Here is a 26,658-nt window from a genome sequence, read left to right on the forward strand (position 1 = left end):
GTGAAACCACATCTCTACAAAAGGTACAATTAATTAGCTGGGTGTGGGGATGCATATCTATGTCCCAGGGACTCAGGAGGCTGAGGTGGGAGGATCACCCAAGCCTGTAAGGTAAAGGTTGCAATGAGCCATGATCACACCACCGTACTCCAGCATGGGTGACAGAGAGAGACTCTGTATCAAAATAAAGTGTAAATTCAGTGGTTTTTAGTATCATCAGTTGTGCAAGTATCACCAAAATCTATTTTTAAATTATTTTTATCACCTCATAAAGAAACCCTGTACCTATTAGTAATCACTTCCCATTTTCTCTTACTCCCATCCCAGCTCTAAGCAATGTACTATCTCTGTAGGTTTGTGTATTCTAAACATTTCATATACATTGAATCATATGATCTTTTGTGACTGGCTTCTTTACACAATGTTTTCAAGATCATTGGGTTGTAGCATGTATTACTACTACCTTTTAACCTACGTAAAATTTCATCATATGGATATAACACATTTTATTTATCCATTCATCAGCTGAGAGACATTCGTCCCCACCTCTCCTTACTTTCTGGCTTTTATACATAATGTGCTGTCAATGTTTATGTACAAGTTTTTGTGTTGGACATGTTTTCCTTTCTCTTGACTATGTATCTAGGAGTGAGATTGCTAGGTCATATAGTAACTCCATCTTTAGCATTTTGAGGAACTATCAAACTGTTTTCCAAAGCATTTGCACCATTTTAAATTCCTACCAGCAATGTAGGAGGGTTCTAATTTCTCAACATCAACATAAAGTAATTTTCAAGCTTCATTTTATCCCATAAATTGTGAGTCCCATGTTGTCAGAATGCAGATAGGTTTTAAGGAAGTTGCTTTCACTCATTTCTTTGCAAAGAAGCTCCAGATACAATCTTTTTTTTTTTTTTTTTCCTGTAAGAAAACGGAGTTGGACTAGTTTATTCTGAGACATTTTCAAACTTAAAAAGTCTGTGCTTTTCTGAATTCAAACAGAAAGAATGTCTCTTATTTTTGTACCTTGCAGTTTGGCTTAAATATTAATGCCTGTTTGACAAGGAAAGTAATGTTTGTTTGGCAAGGAAATTAAACAAAAGATTGAGTCCAAAAATTGAGTCATTATAAGCAAATCATGTATAGTCTCTATGAGTTGTCCCTTCCTGCCTGTTTTCAAGTCAAAAACTTGTCATATTTTGTATTTCTTCAGCTGCTTTTGAAAAGTTCAAGTATTACTTTATTAATGTATGAACAATTCAGTAAATAAAAAAAAAAAAGAGAAGAAAATGAACCCACTTTCTATATAGGTAACTTTCAATGTAAAAAAAAATTACATCAATAATTCCCATTTAGGTTACTAGGTTCATAGTATTGGATGATACCAATTACAGTATTAAAGCTATGTTGTACTTTTATTCACAAAAGCCACAAATTTTGAACCTTTATTTTTTCCTCTTGGCTTAAGCACCCAGCAGATTTATAAATCATCTCATACATTTGACAATTACTCAAGCAACTCTCACATTATGAGGGAATGCAAAACCAAAATAAGGCAAAACACATTCTCTATTAGAATCTATTGATTTTTGTGGTTAATAGTAGGTTATGAAATTTAAAATACAGACGCAGCATAACAAAATAGCATGGTCTTTGGAGTTCAGATAGGAATAGGGTTGAATCCTGACTGCCATTTACTAACTGTATAACTTTTGGAAAGTTTCTTACTTTCACTAACACTCAGTTTACTCATCTGTTAAATAGGGTTAATACCTCCTGCATCATTGGGTTGTTAGGGTCAACAGCTAATGCATCTCACATAAAATATGTGTAAGCAAATTTTATGTGTTTTTGTATTCTCTGAAAATCTTCCTTGAGGACTCTTGGTATAGGAGTCTGTGATTTAGGTCAGTATGGAAGCTGGTTTTTATTATTATTATTATTTTTTAGATGGAGTCTTGCTCTGTCGCCCAGGCTAGAGTATACAGTGGCACCATCTGGGCTCACTGCAAACTCCACCTCCCAGATTCAAACGATTCTCCTGCTTCAGCCTACCGAATAGCTAGAATTACAGGTGCTGACCACCACACCCAGCGAATTTTTGTATTTTTAGTAGAGATGGCGTTTTGCCATGTTGGCCAGGTTAGTCTTGAACTCTTGACCTCAGGTGATCTGCCCGCCTTGGCCTCCCTAAGTACTGGGATTACAGGTGTGAACCACTGCACCCAGCCCGTATGGAAGCATTTTAACAGAGCCTGCTTGAGATGATTTCATAGCTTATGACCTTTTTCCGTCATTAGGTACAGTTGGGATTTTACACACTTTTTTTTTTTTTTTTTGAGATGGAGTTTCACTCTTGTCGCCCAGGCTGGAGTGCAATGGTGCAATCTTGCCTCACTGCAACATCCACCTCCTGGTTTCAAGCGATTCTCCTGCCTCAGGCTCCCAAGTAGCTGGGATTGTAGGCATGTGCCACCATGCCTGGCTAATTTTTTATATTTTTAGTAGAGACCGAGTTTTATCATGTTGGCCAGGCTGGTCTCGAACTCCTGACCTCAGGTGATCTGTCTGCTTTAGTCTTCCAAAGTGCTGGGATTACATGTGTGAGCCACCGCGCCTGGCCACTCACTTTCTTTTCTCCTCAGTCTACATAATTACATTTTCATTAATCCATAATCCATAGTTAAATTATTTCTAAAAGGTTATATTGGGCCTTTTTTCCTCATCTCCCTCAAAGAAAGTAGAAATTTGAGAATACCAATTAGTGTTAGAGAACTTAACAACTGGATGATCATTGTTGTTGGCAAAGAGCAACTTGAAGTTGAATGCTCTTGGAAATGAGGATCCTTGATACAAATATGATTACTGTATCTATCAATGTGGTTGGGACATTTCTTCTGATAAACAGATCAATTCCAATTTGTGTTCTATTTATGTGCGTTTCCATATGTGTATCTGAAGGAGTGTTTATCATTCTCGATGTACATAATATTCTGGTGAAATCCATGGTCAGAAAAGATGAATTAACTTATTTTACAAGTGGATAAAACTGTAGCCTAAAGTGGTTGAGATGCTTAAAGCATAAGCAATACCCGGGGTTCCAAGGCCTGCCTAAACAATACTGTATCTATGGAAACAGTTACTTTTAAAGTAGGTGTCTGGGCAGGCATGGTGGCTTAGGCCTGTAATCCTAGCACTTTGGGAGGCTGAGGCAGGTGGATCATTTGAGCCCAGGAGTTTGAAACCAGCCTGGAAAACATGGTGAAACCCTGTCTCTACCAAAAAATACAAAAATTAGCTGGGTATGGTGGTAGATGCCTATAGTCCCAACTACTCAGGAGGCTGAGGTGGGAAGGTCACCTGAGCCTGAAAGGTTGAGGCCACAGTAAGCTGAGATCATGCCACTGTACTCCAGCCTGGGTGACAGAGTGAGACCATGTCTTAAAAAAAAGAAAAAAATATTAAGCCAGGAGTGGTGCCTCATGCTTGTAATCTCAGCATTTTGGGAGACCAAGACAGGTGGATCGCCGGAGTTCAGAAGTTTGAGACCAGCCTGGGCAACATGGTGAAACACTGTCTCTAGAAAAAATTAGCCAGGCACGGTGGTGCACAGCTGTAGTCCCAAGTACCCGGGAGACTGAGGTGGAAGGACTACTTGGGCCTGGGAGGCTGAGGCTGCAATGAGTTGAGATCATACCACTGCACTCCACTGTGGGAGACAAAGCGAGACCTTGTCTCAAAAAAATTAAAAATAAAGTACATATCTTTTACTATACTAGCATGTCCCCAGTGAAACCCTTATGTTTGTTTTCTTTCCGCAGCAAGATTCTTTTTTTTTTTTGAGATGGACTTTCGCTCTTGTTGCCCAGGTTGGAGTGCAATGGTGCAACCTCGGCTCACCGCAACCTTTGCCTACCGGGTTCAAGCGATTCTCCTGTCTCAGTTTCCTGAGTAGCTGGGATTACAGGCATGCGCCAGCACGACTGGCTAATTTTGTATTTTTGTAGAGATGGGGTTTCTCCAAGTCAGTTAGGCTGGTCTGGAACTCCCAACCTCAGGTGATCCACCCGCTTCGGCCTCCCAAAGTGCTGGTATTACAGGTGTGAGCCACGGCGCCCATCTCCCCAGCTAGATTCATATTTACAATGTTTAGAACTTTATTTTATGCCCTACCCTAATCCTTGTCTTCAATGCAATTATCCTTGCCTATCTTATATGTGTGTTTCACCCTTGGCAGGTTCCTGTTCAAGCTATTGGTTTAATGTTGGCCTCCTGGCATTCTTTTTTGGCCATGTACTTAGTATTTAACTATTTTTTATGTTGTTAATATAAGATTCCATGCAGCAGATTTCTTGCTATTATCTTTTGACTTAATGGATTTGCTGTAATGCCTAATTTTCTCAAGTCTCTTCGTAAATGTAATTATTAAAACTATTCACTTCCAGATTTATCTACTCCCCGCAAAGTAATGGGCCCTCCTAAATACTTCATGATTCCTTCTTTCTCCCTCCATTCCCATTGCTGATGCCTTAGTTCATTACTACTGGGTTTCCTGGACCACTCCACTGGCTGACTTATTTTCTTCGCTGTTGCTTTGCCCTTTTATTTTGTTTTTGTTTTTGAGACAGAATCTTGCTTGTCGCCCTGGCTGGAGTGCAATGGCACAATCTCGGCTCACTGAAACCTCCGTCTTCCGGGTTCAAGCAATTCTCCTGCCTCAGCCTCCTGAGTAGCTGGGATTACAGGTGCCTGCCGCCATGCCCGGCTGATCTAGAACTCCTGACCTTGTGATCTGACCGCCTTGGCCTCCCAAAGTGCTGGGATTACAGGCGTAAGCCACCACACCCAACCTTGTTTTGCCCTTTTAATCCATCCTAAATAATGTCTTCAGAATTATGTTTCTATAATTTTATTCTGACTATATCAGCATGGTAATGAATCTTGGAATGGCTCCCCCTTTCAGAATACAATGTGATCTTTGTTTGCCATGCTATGTCCTTCCCGATCTGGCATTCGTCTACTTCACCAACCTCATGTAATCCTAGCCTGGGCCCTGGTTGTACTAAAATACTCTCCTCTATGCCACTGCATATGCCATTCCCTCTACCAGGGACATCTTTCCTTACTCTGTATCTAAACAAACATAGCCCCTCTCCCCTTAGACTGTGACCTCCTTCAGAGTGGACCCAAGTGTTCCATGTTTGTATCCAGTCTGGCAGAGTGCTGGATAAACAGCGGACACTTAGTACATGCTTGCATAATTAGTGCAATTAATAGCCGAATGGCTGTGGAATTCACCATCAACAAAAATACCTTATAATGTCTACTAATGATGAAGTTTTCATCAAATTTTGGCATGTTTAAGCTGTTGTATCCCAAAATGGGATGAGGCTGGGACATCTCGGGCATCTGCATTACTAGACAGCACTGCAGGTTGGGTGAGGGAATAAGGTGACAAAAAAATGAAGAAGCTGTGTGAAGTTAATTTATTTTATTTTTTAGACAGAATCTCAGTCTGTCACCCAAGTTGGAGTGCAGTGGCTTGATCTCAGCTCACTGTAACCTCTGCCTCCCGGGTTCAAGCGATTCTCGCGCTTCAGCCTCCAGAGTAGCTGGGTCTACAGGTGCATGCCACTATGCCCAGCTGATTTTTTGTATTTTTAGTAGATATGGGGTTTCACTATGTTGGCCACACAGGTCTTGACTTCCTAGTCTCAAGTGATCTGTCTGTCTTGGCTTTCCAAAGTGCTGGGATTACAGGCATGAATCACTGCACCCAGCCCTGTATGAAGTTTAATAATTTAAAAGAATCATTGGCTGAAAAAAGTTCCAGAGTTCTAATAGGTTTGTTTTCTATCAATTTAATTTTTATCAAATCAATGTAAAATGGTAAAGAGCTAAGTAATTAGGACATTTACTAAAATCTTAATGTTTTTGTTTGAGTACCAGTAATGCTATATGAAAAACTGGTTTTGTTTTGTGTATTTTTCATTTGGCTGATGAAATACGAAACCATCTTAACTCTATTTTTCTCCTTCCCCACAAATCTTCTGAGATGCATTGCATAACACTGGAGGAGAGAGAGGGAGGTTGAGGTCGAGCTAAGGAGTGACAAATTGTGGGCAGTATAAAGCTTCCAACAGTAAAAATTCTTCTAAAGAAAGAAACTAGCCTTTTTTTTTTTTTTTTTAGACACAGTCTCACTCTATTGCCCAGGTTGGAGTGCAGTGGTGCAGCTTCCTGGGCTTAAGTGATCCCCCACCTCAGCCTCCTAAGTAGCTGGGACTACAGGTGTGCATCACCACACGCAGCTAACTTTTGTACATTTTGTAGAGATGGGGTTTTGCCATTTTGGCCAGGCTGGTCTCGAACTCCTGGACTCAAGTGATCCTCCTGTCTCAGCCTCCCAATGTGCTGGGATTATAGGTGTGTGCCACTGCACCTGGTCTAGAAACTAGCATTTTAAAAAATAACAGGCTAGGCATGATGGCTCATGTCTGTAGTCCCAGCACTTTGGGAGGCCGAGGCGGGTGGATCACCCGAGGTCATGAGTTCGAGACCAGCCTGGCCAACATGGTGAAACCCCATCTCTACTAAAAATACAAAAAAATCAGCTGGGTGTGGTGGCACACACCTGTAGTCCCAGCTACTAAAGAGGCTGAGGCAGGAGAATCTCTTGTACCTGGGAGGTTGAGATTGCAGTGAGCCAAGATCACGCCACTGCACTCCAGCATGAGCTACAGAGGGAGACCCCATGCCACACGCACAAATAATAAAAATAAATAAAATAAAATGACAGTTACTTGTCTCTAGGCAAATACATAGACATTTAAAAATTAAGTTGAGGCCGGGCGCGGTGGCTCACGCCTGTAATCTCAGCACTTTGGGAGGCCGAGGCAGGCGGATCATGAGGTCAGGATATCGAGACCATCCTGGCTAACACGGTGAAACCCCATCTCTACTAAAAATACAAAAAATCAGCCGGGCGTGGTGGCGGGCGCCTGTAGTCCCAGCTACTCGGGAGGCTGAGGCAGGAGAATGGCATGAACCCAGGAGGCGGAGCTTGCAGTGAGCTGAGATCGTGCCACTGCACTCCAGCCTGGGCTACAGAGCGAGACACCGTCTCAAAAAAAAAAAAAAAAAAAAAAAAAATTAAGTTGAATTACTCCACATACAGAATATTGAAGCAGGTGCTAGTAATGTCTTCTTGGTATCCTACAGTTTGAATATTTGCCTCATATTTATTAAAAAATGTGTTAAGCTTATAAAGTGATCCCCCCTTAGCCATGGTTTTGCTTTCTGTAGTTTTGATTACCTGTGGTCAACTGTAATCTGAAAACAGCACACAAAAATTTCCAGAAAAAAACAACTCCTAAGTTTTAAATTGCATGCCATTCTGAGTAACATGATGAAATTTCATGCCATCTTGCTCTGTATCCCAGAAGTGAATCATCTCTTTATCCAGGGGATCCACACTCGTCTCCACTACCCACCTGTTAGTCACTTAGTAGCGTCGTCTTTGTCAGATCAAGCCCTTTGTCTCCCTATCAAAGGGCTGGTGGTAAAGTAAGGCTTATTTCTTATTTTTTGTTCATTTTTAAAAATTTAATTAATTTATTATTATTTTTTTTTGATATGGAGTCTTGCTCTGTCGCCCAGGCTGGAGTGCAGTGGTGCGATCTCGGCTCACTGCAAGTTCCACCTCCCGGGTTCACACCATTCTCCTGCCTCAGACTCCCGAGCAGCTGGGACTACAGGCGCCCGCCACCACGCCTGGCTAATTTTTTGTATTTTTAGTACAGACGGGGTTTCACCATGTTAGCCAGGATGGTCTCGATCTCCTGACCTTGTGATCTGCCCGCCTCAGCCTCCCAAAGTGCTGGGATTACAGGCATGAGCCACCCCGCCTGGCCTTTATTTATTTTTTAATTTTCATTTTTTTGTTTGTTTTTCAAATAATGCTTATTTTACTTAAGAATGGCCCCAAAGCACAAAGTAGTGATGCTGGCAAGTTAGATATGCCAGAGAAGCCATGAAGGGCTTCCTTGATTGGGGGGGCTGAGGCAGGTGGATCACTTGAAGTCAGGACAGAGTGAGACCCTTGAAGTCAGGAGTTTGAGACCAATCTGGCCAACATGGTGAAACCCCATCTCTACTAAAATTACAAAAATTAGCCAGGCATTGTGGCAGCACACCTGTAATTCCAGTTACTCGGGAGGCTAAGGCAGGAGAATTGCTTGAATCTGAGAGGCAGAGGTTGTAGTGAGCCAAGATCACGCCACTGCACTCCTGTATTTTAATTTCTCTGTGATGAAAACCTAAATGATGCAACAATCCAAAAATATTAGTGTAAGTCTCTTTCAAATATATTGAAAGGAGCTTTCTTGTATCTAGAATCCGTATATGCCATATAAAAAGTAAGAAATCAGCAAGCCTGATTTCAGGGTCTCAGACTACAGACTACAGGAATTTTCTAATTAGAGGATCCTATAGGTCCTGATGCATCAATTGTGGCAGGGAAGTCAGAAAAGTGATCATAGACTTGCTAGTTTTCCTACTATTTGAATAGCAGAATAAACTCCAGGAACCTATTATTAATACCTTAAGAAAATTTTTAAAGTTCAATAATTAATCAGTTTTCCAGGTTAATATTGAGATGGAGTCTTGCTCTGCCACACAGGCTGGAGTGCAGTGGCACCATCTTGGCTCACTGCAACCTCTGCCTCCTGGGTTCAAGCAATTCTCCTGCCTCAGCCTTCCGAGAGTAGCTGGGCCTACAGGCACTCACCACCATGCCAGGCTAATTTTTGTATTTTTAGTAGAGATGGGGTTTCACCATATTGGACAGGCTGGTCTCGAACTCCTGACGTTGTGATCTACCCACCTCAGCCTCCCAAAGTGCTGGAATTAAGGTATGAGCCACCGCGCCCAGCCAATATTCTTATATCCATTTAATATTCATTTATAAGCCAAAGTTAATTCCCATTGATTTATAATAGGATAGCAATATGTTATTTCACAGAAAATAAAACTGAGGCAGAAAAGAATAAGTACAGGCTGGGCGCAGTGGCTCATGCCCACATGCTAGTACTTTGGGAGACTGAGGCAGATGGATCACTTGAGGTTAGGAGTTTGAGACCAGCCTAGTCAACATGGTGAAACCCCATCTCTACTAAAAATACAAAAATTAGTCGAACATGGTGGCATGTGCCTGTAATCCCGCTGCCCATACCCAGGAGAATCGCTGGAACCTGGCAGGTGGAGGCTGCAGTGAGCTGAGATTGCACAAGTATAAAGGCCCACTGAGAATTGGTATTTTATTGTATCCCTCACTGCTAAGAAAATGTTGGATCATGAAATCATTTTATCTGTCAAAAATGAGATACACTGGGTGTCATCACTCATGCCTGCAATCCCAGCACTTTGGGAGGCTGAGGTGGGCAGATCACTTGAGGTCAGGAGCTCGAGACCAGCCTGGTAAACATGGTGGAACCCCATCTCTACTAAAAATACAAAAAATTAGCCAGCCATGGTGGCACACACCTGTAATCCCAGCTAGTTGGAAGGCTGAGGCGGAAGAATTGCTTGAACCTGGGATGTGGCAGTTGCAGTGAGCTGAGATTGCGCCACTGCACTCTAGCCTGGGTGAGACCCTGTCTCTAAAAAAAAAAAAAAATTAGATACTATGTTTTACAAAGTTAGACAATCAATGTTTGTTTTCATTTGATAAACAGCACTTTTCCTTATAATCTGTAACGAGATTATACTCCTTATAGTTGTCTGAGGAGTTGTCTTAAAAAAGTTTAATATGAAAACATTTCTCCCCTACTAATCTCTTTTCATATCTTGCTGGATATATTTTAACGACAATTTTCTTGCTTGATAAAATAACATACCTGGCCTGTTCTGCCTTATTAATATTTGAAAGCATTATTCATGATAACAACATCAGCATTTTGCACAAGTAAACCTGGTGTACAGATGTCTGCCCGAAGCACCTAAATAAGAATGAGTTCACAGACGACAACAAGGATACTATAGCATACAAACACATAAGAAGTATCTATTGGTTCACTGATGTTGTGAAACAACATGACAGGTTAACACTTCTAAAAACTGGAGAAAGAACAGTATAATACTACCGCTTATGGGAGATGCTTATTATCTAGTAAAACCCATGAACCTGGCCGGGCGTGGTGGCTCATGCCTGTAATCCCAGCACTTTGGGAGGCCGAGGCAGGCGGATCACGAAGTCAGGAGATCGAGACCATCCTGGCAAACACGGTGAAACCCCGTCTCTACTAAAACTACAAAAAAAAATTAGCCGGGCGTGATGACGAGCGCCTATAGTCCCAGCTTCTCTAGAGGCTGAGGCAGGAGAATGGTGTGAACTCAGGAGGTGGCAGAGCTTGCAGTGAGCGGAGATTGCACCACTGCACTCCAGCCTGGGCGACAGAACGAGACTCCATCTCAAAAACAAAGAAAAAAACTCCATGAACCTGTCAATATTTATTTATTTATTTATTTATTTATTTTATTGTCAAGGAGTATTCTTTTTATTATTATTATATTATTATACTTTAAGTTCTAGGGTATATGTGCACAACGTGCAGGTTTGTTACATATGTATACCTGTGCCAATATTTATTTTAGAAGCAACTATTCACTTAGTCATAACTATGCTCTTTGACTTCCAGTTCAGTTTTTCCCACTATAATTATAACACTAGTTGTAAGAGTCAAAGGACCTAAGTTCAAATTCTGGCTCCATCACCAACTAGGTTTATACTCTTAGGTAATCAGTTTCTTCATAAATAAAATGAAGTAATATGTTCTAATTCACAGAATCAAATAGGACCATACAAACATTTTAAAAATGGGTTATAAAAAATTATAAAATGTGAATATATGTTAACTGATCTTGTTTGGCTTTTCATCTAAAAATCACTTAGGCCAGGTACAGTGGCTCACACCTTTAATCCCAGCACTTTGGGAGGCCAAGGCAGGCGGATTACCTGAGGTTGGGAGTTGGAGACCAGCCTAACCAACATGGAGAAACCCCATCTCTACTAAAAATACAAAATTAGCCAAGCGTGGTGGCACATGCCTCTAATCCCAGCTACTCAGAAGGCTGACGCAGGAGAATCACTTGAACCCGGGAGGCAGAGGTTGCAGTGAGCCAAGATAGCGCCATTGCACTCCAGCCTGGCAATAGGAGCGAAACTCCAAAAGAAAAACAAAAAAAAAAAAAAAAAAAAAGAAAAGAAAGAAATCACTTACATGTATCACCTATCCAAAAAAGTAAATACAACAATTTATTTAAAACCTATAGGAGAGGCCAGGCATGGTGGCTTACGCCTGTAATCCTACCATTTTGGGAGTCTGAGGCAGGCAGATCACTTGAGGTCAGGAGTTTGAGACCAGCCTGGCCAACATGGTAAAACCCCATCTCTACTAAAAATGCAAAAATTAGCTGGGCGTGGTAGCATGCACCTGTAATCCCAGTTACTTGGGATGCTGAGGCAGAAGAATACTTGAACCCGGGAGGTGGAGGTTGCCGTGAGCTGTGATTTTAACACTGTATTCCAGGCTGGGCAACAGAGAGAGACTCTGGACACTTGAGTTGGCAGAGAGATGCTCAGAGGAGTGGTAAGGGCAGCAAGCCACCTGATGTGGAGACCAGAGGGTTTGCTGCAGGAGCATTCTGTAATGGAGCACAGCCAGGGACTGCCATGCCTCTAGGCTCGACTTGCTTTAATAGGAGAGTTTAGCTCTAGGGGAACTGTCAGACTTGAACTCTGCTGGGCAATCTTGCCCATCAGACAGGTGTTGCAGGTGATCAGTGTCTATCTGGGCTGGTGGCCCCGGTGGTAAGAATGTAGACAGTTGTAGGCAAAGAAAGGCAGATTTAGCCAGGCATGGTGGCCCACGCCTGTAATCCCAGCACTTTGGGAGGCTGAGGCAGGTGATCACCTGAGGTCAGGAGTTCAAGACCAGCCTGGTCAACATGGTGAAACCCCATTTCTACTAAAACCACAAAATTAGCCGGGTGCAGTGGTACATGCCTGTAACGCAGCTACTTAGGAGGCTGAGGCAGGAGAATTGCGTGAACCCGGGAGGTGGAGGTTGCAGTGAGCCAAGATTGTGCCATTGCACTCCAGCCTGGGCAACAAGAGTAAAACTCTGTCTAAAAAAAAAAATGGCAGATTTATGGCCGGGCCTGGTGGCTTACACCGGTGATCCCAACACTTTGGGAGACTGACGCAGGTGGATCACTCAAGGTCAGGAGTTCCGGATCAGCCTGGCTAACATGGTGAAACCCCGTCTCTACTAAAAATACAAAGAAATTAGCTGGGCGTAGCGGCAGGCATCTGTAATTCCAGCTACTTGGGAGGCTGAGGCAGGAGAATCGCTTGAACCCAGGAGGTGAAGGTTGTGGTGAGCCAAGATCGCGCCATTGCACTCCAGCCTAGACAACAAGAGCGAAACTCCATTTCAAAAAAAAAGCAGATTTAATTAGAGTATGAAAATACATTGCAAGGGTGGAACAGGTATGTCAGCAAGAAAAATACTGACTGAAAAGAGACAAACGCTTGCTGTGAGTTTTTATAGAATGGTGTTTCTGCTGTGTGTTGAAGAGGGCTTTGTGCAGTACTGATAATGCCAAGGTTTCGGTGACCTAACTTGCAGGTGTCTGGAGATAAGTTGGGCACACCAACTTGACTTATTTGTGCAGGAGGGCTATGTGTCTTTTTTTTTTGAGATGGAGTCTTGCTCTATTGCCCAGCTTGGAGCACAGTGGTGCAACCTCAGCTCACTGCAACCTCCACCTCCTGGATTCAAGTGATTCTCCCGCCTCAGCCTCCCAAGTAGCTGGGACTACAGGCGTGTGCCACCACGCCTGGCTAATTTTTGTATTTTCAGTAGAGACGGGGTTTCTCCATGTTGGTCAGGCTGGTCTTGAACTCCCGGCCTCAGGTGATCCACCTGCCTTGGCCTCCCAAAGTGCTGGGATTACAGGCGTGAGCCACTGCGCCCGGCTGAGATGGGGTTTCACCGTGTGTTAGCCAGGCTGGTCTTGAACTTCTGACCTCATGTGATCTGCCTGCTTCGGCCTCCCAAAGTGTTGGGATTATAGGCGTGAGCCACTGAGCCCAGCCAGGTTTTATTTTTTAACTGTTCTTTGCTGACCAGGGTCACAGAGTTGGCCTTACCTATGATTGTGGGTGGTTAGGAGGTTACATGGGCCTAAGTCTCTGAATTGGGAGATACACTGGCAGGGTCGCTGTTGGAACATGGGGGAGCAGCATTTATAGCCTAAAAAGACACATGCACATGTATGTTCAATGCAACACTATTCACAATAGCAAAGACGTGGAATCAAACTAAATGTCCATCAATGGCAGACTGGATAAAGAAAATGTGGTATATATTTACCAAGGAATACTATGCAGCCATAGAAAAGAACAAGATCATGTGCTTTGCAGGAACAGAGATGGATCTGGAGGCCAAACTAACACAGGAACAGAAAACCAAATACCACATGTTCTCACTTACAAGTGGGAGTTAAATGATAAGAACACATAGACACATAAAGAGGAACAACAGATACTGAGGCCTATTGGAGAGTAGAGGTTGGGAGGAGGGAGAGGATCAGGAAAAATAACTAATGGGTACCACACTTACCACCTGGGTGACAAAATAATCTGTACGGCAAACCCCCATGTCACAACTTTATCTATATAACAAACTTACAAACATATCCCTGAACTTAGAAGTTAAATACCCCCCCAATACTATATACCTAAACAAATTAATTTAGACTACAATCAATAAATCTTGCAGACAACAGGAAAGATAGTAAGAAGAAACAAATTTGCCCAAGAGCAAAACAAACTTTTATTTTAAAAATAAGAGAAAACTTTACTTTGGATCATATGATTTCTGTTCAAATAAGCACACGGTCTTATAAACATATAATATTCAAAATGTTTTGGGGTCTGATTTTTTTTTTTTTTTTGAAAAGGAGTCTTGCTCTGTCACCCAGGCTGGAGTGCAGCGGCACAATCTAGGCTCACTGCAACCTTTGCCTCCTGGGATCAAGCGATTCTCCTGCCTCAGCCTCCTAAGTAGCTGGAACTATAGGCATGCACCACCGTGCCTGGCTAATTTTTGGAGTTTTTTGGTAGATACAGGGTTTCACCATGTTGGCCAAGCTGGTCTCGAACTTCTGACCTTAGGTCATCAGCCTGCCTCAGTCTCCCAAAGTGCTAGGATTACAGGCATGAGCTACCATGCCTGGCCTGGGGTCTGATTTTTAAAAAATATTTTCCTTCTTTTTTTAAGTGTTAAGAATACTAAAATATGGGTCTGGTGCAGTGTCTCACGCCTGTAATCTCAGCACTTTGGGAGGCCAAGGTGGGCAGATTGCCTGAGGTGAGGAGTTCGAGACCAGTTGGCTAACTTGGCAAAACCTTGTCTCTACCAAAAATACAAAAATTAGCTGGGTGTAATGGCACGCACCTGTAATCCCAGCTACTCAGGAGGCTGAGGCAGGAGAATCGCTTGAACCCGGGAGGTGGAGGTTGTGGTGAGCTGAGATCACACCACTGCACTCCAGCCTGGGCAACAGAGCAAGACTCTGTCTCAAAAAAAAAAAAAAAAAAAAACTAAAATAATAAATTTAAAGTTGGCTTGGAGCCTCTAAACATATTACTCAACACAAAGAAAAAGTCAATCATTTCAAACTTTTGAAACATGTATGAAATACATGAAATAGACATGTAAATTAACTTCCTGATACATCATAGCTCTCAAACAATTCCCCCCTTTTCTTTTCCATCTCTGTTCACTCTTTTCTCCCCATACCCCACAACTGTACAGACAGTGTAAAAGAGAATCAGGTGGATCAATTAATTAGGCAGCCCACAGAGGTGCTCCTAAGGTCCCAGGAAAACCCTAAGGAATAGCTCTGGGCAAACTCTGGAATGCTAACAACGCAGAGGCCACAAGGTAGCTCCAATCAATTTAACCAGTATTTAATGGGCACCTCCTATGCACAAGATACTGTGCAGAGATATACACTGTGATGAATGAGACACAATATTTACTCTGACATATGTTATCTAGTAAGGGGATTAAAAAAGCTACATTAGTAAGTTCATACAGCTGCCATCGAAGGAATAAGCTAACACCAGGGATATGAATGAGGGAAAGTTTACCTCTAGCCTGGAGAAAAGGGAAAAAACAATTTCAATCCATAGGCCTTACCTGTAAAGACAGTGGGTAAGAGACATGCGTGTACGTTACTGAAATCCCATTATAATGACAGAATAGGGGTTTTTAAAAGAAGGTGTAAACCTTCAAGGATGGATAGAATGGGAAAGGGAATAACAGATATAAAAATTTGTTAAGTTAGAGAAAAAGGAGAAGTGATAAGGAATTTAGGAGACCTAAGAAAATTGATTTCAAAGATAGAAATATTGAGAGCTAAGACTCAAATCTGACTTATGCTACAGAAACTCCAAAAGGCTAATAATTGGTGGTACCGGATGAAGTAGTAGGGAGAAATGCTAAAAATAAGAGAATCTAGCTGAAAGTCAGATTAAGACACAGTCAGATCCCTATTTCCCTTTCTCCTACTCCAGCAAATGAATAGAGGTTTATTCTCTGGAGAGGGTTGAACAGGATAACCAGGGGATTCCAGGCCTCGCTGAAGGAAAGGGTAACGTACTGCAAATCGGGGAATTAAGGAAACATGCACGCAGAATGCGGAGAACCCTGCCTCTTCAACCCTTTTGCTCTACCACTCTGTTCCCAGTATGCTGCTTGCTATTCGGCTAGAAGATTGGAAAGGTTTTTTTCTAGGCAATCAGATCAGCCCAAGAGGAAAGATCTTAAGATATTTCACTAGATATTTCCCAACTAATAAACTACCCAGCAAGATCACTCAATAGTGAAGTCCACAGTTAACAATCCCCACTCAGAACTTCAATCAGCCTTTTTGTTACTCATTCTTAAGTATGAGCAGAAAACCAAGGATTCAGAGAAAAGCCCTATACAAAAAGATGAAACAGGCCGGGCACAGTGGCTCGTCTGTAATTCCAACACTTTGGGAGGCTGAGGTGGGCGGATCATTTGAGGTTAGGAGTTTGAGGTCAGCCTGGTCAACATGGTGAAACCCAGTTACTACTAAAAATACAAAAATTAGCCAGGCTTGGTGGCACATGCCTGTAATTCCAGCTACTTGGGAGGCTGAGGCAGAAGAATTGCTTGAACCCGGGAAGAGGAGGTTGGAGTAAGCTGAGATCATGCCACTGCACTTCAGCCTGAGCAACAGAGCAAGACTGTTGAAAAGAAAAAGGAGAGGGGAGGGGAGGGGAGGGGAGGGGAGGGGAGAGAGGAGAGGAGAGAAACAAACAAACAACAACAAAAACAAATGAAAAAGTAAAAATTGAACCTTGGAGGCTAGCTGGATTTCAACAGATACAATAAAAAACAATCCTAGAATCCTTTCTGTTAATTTTAAGATCCCTCAAATCCATTTGTCTATAGCTTCAAGGAAGGAAACTGTTAAAGTTTCTAAAAGTCATAAGGTGGTATAAAAATACCGGGTGCGGCCAGGCGCGGTGGCTCACGCCTATAATCCCAGCACTTTGGAAGGCTGAGGTGGGCGGATCACGAGGTCAGGAGATTGAGACCATCCTGGCTAACATGGTGAAACCCCATCTCTACTGAAAATACAAAAAATTAGCTGGGCATGGTGGCAGGTGCTTGTAGTCCCAGTTACTTGGGAGGCTGAGGCAGGAGAATGGTGTGAACCAGGAAGCGGAGCTTGCAGTGGGCCGAGATTGTGCCACTGCACTCTAGCCTGGGCGACAGAGTGAGACTCTGTCTCAAAATAAATAAATAAATAAATAAATAATAAAAATAAAATAAAAAAATAAATACCAGGTGCAGTGACCAAGGCCTGTAATCCTAGCACTTTGGGAGGCTGAGGTGGGCAGATCGCTTGAGCTCAGGATTTCAAGACCATCCTGGGCAATGTGGTACATCCCTATTTCTACCAAAAAAACACAAAAATTAGCCAGGTATGGTGGCGCACACCTGTAGTCCCAGCTACTTGGGAGGTTGAGGTGGGAGGATCACCTGAGCCCAGGGAGGACCCTATCTCAAAAAACAAAAAAAGATGGTATTAAAAAAGTTTGCTTATTTATTTATCTGAGACAAAGTCTTGCTGTGTCGCTCAGGCTGGAGTGCAGTGGCATAATCTCAGTTCACTGCAACCTCTGCCTCCCGGGTTCAAGCAATTATCCTGCTCCTGTCTCCCATGTAGCTGGGATTACAGGGCAGGCACCACCACACCTGGCTAATTTTTTTATTTTTAGTAAAGACGGGGTTTAGCCATGTTGGCCAGGCTGGTCTCAAACTCCTGACATCAAGTGATCTGCCCGCCTTGGCCTCCCAAAGTGCTGGGATTACAGGTGTAAGTCACCGAGCCGGCCTCAGAGTTTTATTTTTTTAAGAGACAAAGTCTAGCTGTTATCCAGGCTGGGCTGCAGTGGCATGACTGTAGATCAATGAAGCCTCAAACTGCTGGGCTAAAGGAGTCCTGCCTCAGCCTCCTAAGTAGCTGGGACTTACAGGTGTGTGCCACCATAGCCGGCTAATTTTTTTTTTTTTTTTTTTTTTTTGGGAGAGATGGTTTTTCAGGCTGTTATTGAACTCCTGGCCTCAAGCAATCCTCCCACCTCGGCCTGCTAAGGTGCTGGGATTACAGGCGTGAGGCATTGCACCTGGCCAAAAAGTTTTTATCGGGTTGCTGATGGCCACAGAAGCTACAAGCCAGTATGTGGATGGGTGTCTGTCTGCATATTTTCCTTTGAAAAGGGGTAAAAAAAATCTTCAAAAATGTAAATAAGGCTGGGCGCAGTGGCTCACACCTGTAATCCCAGCAGTTTGGGAGGCTGAGGTGGGTGGATCACAAGGTCAGGAGTTCGAGATCAGCCTGGCCAACATGGTGAAACCCCGTCTCTACTAAAAATACAAAAATTAGCTGGGCATGGTGGTGCTCGCCTGTAGTCCCAGCTACTCGGGAGGCTGAGGCAGAAGAATCGCTTGAACCTGGAAGGCAGAGGTTGCAGTGACCCAAGATCATGTCACTGCACTCTAGTCAGGGTGACAGAGTGAGACTCCATCTCAAAAAAAAAAAAAGTAAGTAAATATGTGATTTGTACACCATTATTATCTTCTTTAAAAAGAAACCAACAAAAATTACTTGATTATCCATTTATAAACCATGATTTTTAAGAGTTCATAATTTTTAAATCTCAATTTTCAATTATATTGATTCTATTTGTTATGTGATTCTTATGTAAGAGCAAGGTATTATTGTTCACCACACATGGGATAGTGAGAAAATACCATGAACTTATTATTGGACAATGAATTTACTCTGATCATTTGTCTCTCTACCTCTAATATGAGCAATTGGGGGAGAGAGAGATTGGTGGAAAAGAGGAGGGAATCAAATAATTTCCTTCTATAAAAAAGGGGAGGCCAGGCGCGGTGGCTCATGCCTGTAATCCCAGCACTTTCGGAGGCTGAGGCGGGTGGATCACGAGGTAGCAGATCGAGGCCATCCTGGCTAACATGGTGAAACTCCGTCTCTACTAAAAATACAAAAAATTACCCAGGTGTAGTAGTGGGCTCTTGTAGTCCCAGCTACTTAGGAGGCAGAGGTAGGAGAATCACTTGAACCCAGGAGGTGGAGGTTGCAGTGAGCCGAGATCACGCCACTGCACTCCAACCTGGGCGGCAGAGCGAGACTCCATCTCAAAAAAAAAAAAGTGCGGGGGAAGACTACATCCTTAATCTTACTGAGGTATGTCTTTCCACATTAGATTGCACTTGACATCAGAGATACTCAATATTTCTCTGCATTGCCATCAGAATTATAGAACTATTAGTGAAATGATAAAGATTACTGCATTAACCAAAAAAATTCCTTTCCCCTTTTTTGTTATTTTTCTTCTTAAATATGGGAAAAAGAGAAAACCTCTGTTGTAGCCTGACCTATAGCATCATTCCCCCATGAACTGCTATTCTGTGGCATACACAATACCTGCTGAAAAAGAGGTATTGTGAGCATTACTTAGGCCTTTTATGTATTTTCAACATTCAGAGATTAAATACATTTCTAATCAACCTCTAGAGATTCAAAAATGCTGCCACCAAAACTGTATCTGGTAGGAAGACAATTCAAAAAATTTTACTTTCCAATAAAATCAGCAAAGAGAGAAATATGTGAACAGGATATAATCACAATTCATCTCTGTTAATGTTTTAAAATATTTAAGATCATTCAATCTGTTTCTATACAATGGCAACCAAGAACAGATTGGAAAACAATGCAAAAGAGATTTGGCTAAGTTAAAACGTACCTTTATTCTGTCAGTGAACAGGTATTTTTTTATGACCATTTCCTGCAATTGGGGAAAGTCTCCTTTCAATTCTACTCCATAGAGTTGCACTGCTGAACTGGAAAGATAACCCTAAAATAGGAAGATACACTGTGATACAAATGAATGAACTCTTACTGGTAGGTTTATTTCTACTTGAAATTTTAAAAAATCGAGCTTTAAAAAATATAGTTTGGTCAGGCACGGTGGCTCACACCTGTAATTCCAGCACTCTGGGAGGCCAAGGCAGACGGATCACCTGAGGTCAGGAGTTCCAGACCATCCTGGCCAAGATGGCGAAACCCCGACTCTACTAAAAATAGAAAAAATTAGCCAGGCATGGTGGTGGGCACCTGTAATCTCCGCTACTCAGGAGGCTGAGGCAAGAGAATTGCTTGACTCCGGGAGGCAGAGGTTTCAGTGAGCCGAAATTGCGCCACTGAACTCCAGTCTGGGCCACAGAGTGAGACTGTCTCAAAACATATAAATAAAAATAATTCAATAAAGTAAAAATAAAATGAAAGTAATATCTTGTAGTTTATCTAAAACTTACAACTTCCTGAACTGAAAAAGGCTCTTACTGATCAAAGCCTTGATTATAGTTTATTAATTCCCATTATCTAAAAGTTGCATTTTTAAAGATGGGTTTCCTTTATTTTTGCGACAGGGTGTCACTCTGCCGCCTAGGCTGGAATGCAGTGGCATAATCACAGTTCACTGCATCCTCATCTTCCCCAGGCTCAGGTGATCCTCCCACCTCAGCCTCCCAAGTAGCTGGGACCAGGAGTGTACACCACCATGCCTGGCTAATTTTTGTACTGTTTTTGGAGAGACAGAGTTTCGCCATGTTGCCCAGGTTGGTCTCGAACTCCTAGGCTCAAGTGATCCTCCAGCCTTAGCCTCCCAAAGTGCTGGGATTACAGGCATGAGCCACTGTGCCTAGCAGGCCACATGTTTTAATAAGTCTACTAATGACAACCAGAAATCATATTTCAGATTTTGGTAAAACCATTTAAGAACGTAAGAAATAACACTCACGATTTAATTTTTAAAAGTCTACACTGAAGTGATGTTTTAGAAATAAGCATTGAAACTTAGGATCACAAAAACTTGGAGCAAGATGTGTCCTTGGATAGCATTTAGTTTGCTCATTTACAAATGAGGAACTAGAGGCCTAGAGGTGTTAAGTGGTTTGCTTATGGCCATACAGCAATATCCTAGGTCAAGTAAATTTGTCAGCTTTATAAAAGCTCTTATCAACATACTATTTTAGTATAGTACCAAAAAAAGAAGCGGTTAGAAGGCAGGCAATAGTGACAAAATAGCAAGTGTTACAAGAAAGAGTCATACGCTTCTGTTTTGTAGATATTCCTTAATCTGCGTTGCAGAAACAAAGTAGTAAAGGAAGTAAAGGAAAGTAGTAAAGTAGTAAAGGAAATCAGACAGCTTGTCTTTGAAATCCCAGTTGTCATCATAAACTAGAACGTAAGTGTCTACCTATGTCATATCTTATTCTTTTACTTTAATAAAGCCACGCTGTCACGTTGGATGGTGGCAGGCAAAGCTGTTGCTAGCAGAAGAAAATATTTTCCAAATGTTGATGTCTGCAAGTGAGAGGTGACAATGTGCTAGCAGCCCTCACTTGCTCTTGGTGCCTCCTCAGCCTCAGGGTCAGCTCTGGCCGCGCTCGAGAAAGCCCTTCAGCCCCGCGCTGTGCTGTGGGGGCCCCTCTCTGGGGCTGGCTGAGGCCAGAGCCGGCTCCCTCTGCTCGCGGGGAGGCGTGGAGGTAGATGCGCGGGCGTGAGTAGGAGCTGCGTGTGGCGCTCGCGGGCCAGCGCAGGTTCTAGGTGGGCGCAGGCTTGGCGGGCACCTCACTTGGCGCAGCAGCCGGCACCTGCTGGGCTTGATCAGGGACGAGCTTCCTCTGGGCTGCCGGAGTGCCCGGGTGCCGCTAAGTCCCGGGGGCAGTGCCAGTGAGAGGTGAAGCTGGCTGGGCTTCTGGCACTGGTGGAGACTTGGATAGCTTTTCTGTCTAGCTAAAGGATTGTAAATGCACCAATGTACCAATCAGCACTCTGTGTCTAGCTAAAGGTTTGTAAATCACCAATCAGCACTCTGTCAAAATGGACCAATCAGCTCTCTGTAAAACGGACCAATCAGCTCTCTCTAAAATGTATCAATCGGCTCTCCCTAAAATGGACCAATCAGCAGGATGTGCCTGGTGCCAGATAAGGGAATAAAAGCAGGCCACCTGGGCCAGTAGCAACCCTGGGGTCACTTTCCATGGTGTGGAAGCTTTGTTCTTTCACTCTGCAATAAATCTTGCTGCTGCACATTCTTTGGGTCCACACTGCCTTTATGAGCTGTAACATTCACTGCCAAAGTGTGCAGCTTCACTCCTGAGGACAGTGAGACCACAAACCCACCGGGAGGGACAAACAACTCCAGACGGGAGGAACGAACAATTCCAGATGTGCCACCTTAAGAGCTATAACACTCACTGTGAAGGTCTGCAGCTTCATTCCTGAAGCCAGCGAGACCATGAAACCCACCAGAAGGAAGAAACTCTGAACATGTCCGAACGTCAGAAGGAAGAAACTCCGGACACACCATCTTTAAGAACTGTAACAGTCACCGCGAGGGTCCGTGGCTTCATACTTGAAGTCAGCAAGACCAAGAACCCACCAATTCCGGACACACAAGCTGGACAGTACCCCATAAAGGACTATGCTGGGCCTGGAGCTGATGTCAACCAAGACCTTTCCTGATACGTCAGAGAGTATAGGATGATAAATGAATTTCATTTCCATGAGGGAGAAGTAATGAGAAATAAATCCCGGAAAATTAGAAGAGTGAACATCAAATTTTGCTTGGGTATAAGCAATTGCATTCTGGACTTCTAATTCTTTCATCTATATTTCATCTATAAAGTATATTTCATGTTTTTTTCCTTAATGAAAATCATCCAGAAGTTATTTAGAAAAAATGTGTGATAATTTTTTACTCATCCACTCTGACTTATATTAGAGAGAACAAATATTAAGTCTGACATTTAAAAGGACTTTAGGGAACAGCTACTTAGAAGACCGTCTCTATTTCTGTGCCCCTCATCTCCTTCTTGCTGCTGCTTTAGAGATTCTGACTTTTTCCTTCCTCTACTTCCTATGGCCTGTTGCTGCCTGGGACAGTGTCATAACTTCCATACCATCTGGCTTTCTCACCTTATCCCAGAACCAACCTCGGAAGTACTATGTATTGCTGCATAGACTGTAGACTACCAAACGTATGACTGGCTCTGGAGCTATGCTGAGTGGCAGCCCTAATCAACTTGGAATAGATTCTGGAGAGCAAGAGAGGAGTGATGTGAAAGATTCACATACACCCATAAATTGCTTTTATCCCCCTTAAGTTTACCTGCCACCATTTCTAGCCTCCTAATCTATCTTCTCACCCTAGTTTCTGTCATGAAATATCTGAGAGAGCCTGAGTCTGGTTTTCTTCTGATATGTAGGTAACCCAATGACTTATTACATCATGTTCTATGTAATAATAATGATTAGGAAGGGGAAAAACCTTGGTCCTAACAGAGGGTGAAAAGTAAAATGGAAGCAGGTAGGCCAATCCCTTAGAAGAGAATAAAAGGTGTGAGTAGGCCTCTGAAGTCATTCTTGGGGGTTGGGCTGTAAGCAGTGTAGTCGTTATCTCCCTAGGATCCTCATCTTCTCTACCCTCTGCAACACTGGTGCTTCTTTGGGTTACAGTCACCACCATAGTCTTGTAGCTAGACATGCCCCTTGTCATAGAGAGGGGGAAAGTCCCTCATGGTGATAAATGTTTCAGATTCATTATAGTTCTCTATAATGGGGAGGCTGGCTTGTTTACCCAGTAATTAAAAATAAGATTTTTATGGGAAGACACATCCTAATCTTTAAATTTTTATCTGTCAAACATAGCTCTTCTATACATATTTTTAACAGGATATTACAGTTATTAACTTTTTTTTTTGAGACGTTATCTCACTTTGTTGCCCAGAATGGGGCTCACTGCACGCCTCCCACGTTCAAGCAATCTTCCCACCTTAGCCTCCCAGGTAGCTGGGACTACAGACGTGTGCCACACCACACCCAGCTAATTTTTGTATTTTTATTAGAGATGGGGTCTTGCCACGTTGGCCAGGCTGGTCTCAAACTCCTGACCTCAAGTGATCCACCCACCTTAGCCTCCCAAAGTTATTAATAACTTTTTAGTGTTTCTTCTATTATTGTCCAAATCCTTTTCATTCTGTAAATTTTAACTACCTCAAATGGAAACTAGAAGTATTATTGAGAAATAGGATCTTAAATAAATCAGGGAAGTTTAATCTCAAATTATAATATTGGTACAATATATTTATATTAGCAACATATTCCAAATTGGTAGTTAATCTTTGGTAATGATATTATCTAAGATCAGTAATATAAGCACAAGATTATTTACCCAGAGGGGTAGCCCACTCTATGTAATAATCCTGAATGTAAGTGAGCAGAGAAATATATGTCCAAAGTAACAGACTAGACAAATCTATCCAGTCTGAACAAAGACAGAAGACTTTCTGTCACTAGAGAAGTTCTCTAATATGGATTGGGATGCTTCACTTGGTCAAATTATAGCCTGAATGAATGATTTCTCAAAATTACCTATCTCTGTCTTCTGTGTCCATGCCCACCCAATAATATCTGATCACTATCTGATTTCTTAAGTAGATTTTTTCTTTTAGACACTCTTGCTCTGTCACCCAGGCTGGAGTACAGTGGTGTGATCTCAGCTCACTGCACCCTCCACCTCCTGGGTTCAAGCAATTCTCATGCCTCAGCCTCATGAGTAGCTGGGATTACAGATGTGTGCTGCCACACCCTGCTATTTTTTGTATTTTTAGTACAGATGGGGTTTTACCATGTTGGTCAGGCTGGTTTCAAGCTCCTGGCCTGAAGTGATCTGCCCATCTCGGCCTCCCAAGTGCTGGGATTACAGGCATGAGCCACTGCGCCCAGCCAGATATTTTTCTTTTAAGTGACTGGGTCTCCTGTTGTCCAGGCTGGAGTGCAGTGGCTATTCACAGGCCCAATCACACTGCACTGCAGCCCTGAACTCCCGGTCTTAAGCAGTCCTTCCACCTCAGCCTTCCAAGTAGCTGAGACTATAGGTACATACCACCATGTCCAGCTCAAGTAGATGTTTTTATGGGGAGAACATTTCAGCCTCCTTGGAAATTGTATTTCTCATTCTAAATCAATCAGTGTATGGTTTATCAATCTTTGTTCAGTACGCAGAGTATGAGTCAGTTCCTTTGTATTGTCACCTCTGTTTAGTTTCTGAATCTGCAGAGGCGCCTTTAATTAAATAGTTTCTAGATGTGAAAAACATCTCACTGCCCTACTTGACTAGGAAAAAAAAATTGTGAAAAACAGTTTCTAGGCTGGGTGTGATAGCCCATGCCTGTAATCCTAGCACTTTGGGAGGCCAACGTGGGTGGATCACTTGAGGTCAGGAGTTCGAGACCAGCCTGGCCAACATAGTGAAACCCCGTATCTACTAAAAATACAAAAAAATTAGCTGGGTGTAGTGGCAGGCGCCTGTAATCCCAGCTACTTGGGAGGCTGAGGCACAACTGCTTGAACCCAGGAGGTGGAGGCTGCAGTGAGCCAAGATTGTGCCACTGCACTCTAGCCTGGGCGATAGAGGGAGACTCAGTTTCAAAACAACAAAACAAAACAACAACAAAAAAGTTTCTAAATATATCCTAGGGGACATTAAGTGACCTATTCTCCTGAGATAATATTCGTTTACTCTCCCTAACTGCAGTATTTGGTAATAACCATGCCACAGGTTGGCCTTTTGCTTTCAGAAAACATTGAATAGCTTAGTCCAAACTTTGCATACTCATGACATATAAGAAAAAATACACATAAAGTCGTCAGATTTGCACACCTAAGTGCCTACCTAAAGGTGCTGTCTGGTGTGAGCTGCACATCATACAGTAGTTTCTGCTCATTTTTCCTTTCTCATATAATGAATCAATAAGTCTTCATCATAAAGGAATGCACCAAGGTGAACTGTGGGTTCCGGCTGCTGCTGCATCTGTTGGAGAGAAAAACATCAAAAGAAACAGTACAAAGAAGTATCTTTTTATTGCTAAATAAAGTAAAATGTCAGTGGTCTATATGCAAACATTCTGAGAGCAACAAAAAGGCACAGTAAGACATTGTTTTGCTTATGCAAGTAACTGCTCTACTTTCGTTTTATTTCTGAGACCTTAGAAATATATAAAACTCTAGTTGAAAGGAATCTCATAGATCATTGTGTCTATCCTAAGTAGTATAGTTTACAAATAGTTACCCAGAAAGATTTCTTCAAAGAAATTATATTAGTTAATAATAGGGGAAAAAGTTTAATACCAGGTCTTCGGAGTCCTGCATGTCAGTGACTTAGCATTAAAATATTTAACAAGTAATCTTTTCCCAGAGTGCAGTTTTCAAATAATAAAATGCTATTAAAACTTTGTGCTTATAAATAGTAGTCATTTATCAATATTAGTGGTATAGGATATACTAGCAAGTGGCTACAAAGAAATAAATGTTTGATTCCTTTTACCTTAACGGTAATAAACCACTCTGCTTGAATACCTAAAAATGTGTCTACATTTAAACAGAGAAACCTTGGTTGGTATATAAAAATCAGGTATGGATATATAAGGATCAGAAGGAAATTTAAGATAAAAAGTTGGGCCAGGTGCGGTGGCTCATGCCTGTAATCCCAGCACTTTGGGAGGCAAAGGTGGGTGGATCATGAGGTTAGGAGATCGAGACCATCCTGGCTAACATGGTGAAACCCCATCTCTACTAAAAATACAAAAAAAAATTAGCTGGGCTTTGTGGCAGGCACCTGTAGTCCCAGCTATTCAGGAGGCTGAGGTAGGAGAATGGTGTGAACTCGGGAAGCAGAGCTTGCAGTGAGCCAAGATCGTGCCATTGCACTCCAGCCTGGGCGACAGAGAGAGACTCCATCTCAAAAAAAAAAAAAAAAAAAAGATAAAAAGTTGAAGTTTGTGGGTCAATTATTAACATATAAGGATTACTTTTCTCATTGTATATATTGTGGATTTCACAAAACTGTTTATATGCATAGCACTATTAAGAATGTGCAGATGGCTAGGTGTGGTG

At 42.4% G+C, this 26,658-nt stretch overlaps 1 protein-coding gene across 2 annotated transcripts in view; it reads right to left on the minus strand.

Moving 5' to 3' along the window:
- BAZ1A (bromodomain adjacent to zinc finger domain 1A) overlaps nucleotides 1-26,658 on the minus strand; it is a 231,106-nt gene that overhangs the window by 192,121 nt on the left and 12,327 nt on the right. For both annotated transcript variants that reach the window (XM_073010925.1, XM_073010924.1), the window contains exons 4-5: nucleotides 25,439-25,576; nucleotides 19,442-19,552 (exon numbers count right to left, since the gene is read on the minus strand). The gene's annotated coding sequence lies outside the window, so the exon portion shown is untranslated. The remainder of the gene's footprint in view (nucleotides 1-19,441; nucleotides 19,553-25,438; nucleotides 25,577-26,658) is intronic.

The sequence above is a fragment of the Chlorocebus sabaeus genome, chromosome 24, assembly GCF_047675955.1.
Source record: "Chlorocebus sabaeus isolate Y175 chromosome 24, mChlSab1.0.hap1, whole genome shotgun sequence".
In the NCBI taxonomy this organism is placed as follows: Eukaryota; Metazoa; Chordata; class Mammalia; order Primates; family Cercopithecidae; genus Chlorocebus; species Chlorocebus sabaeus.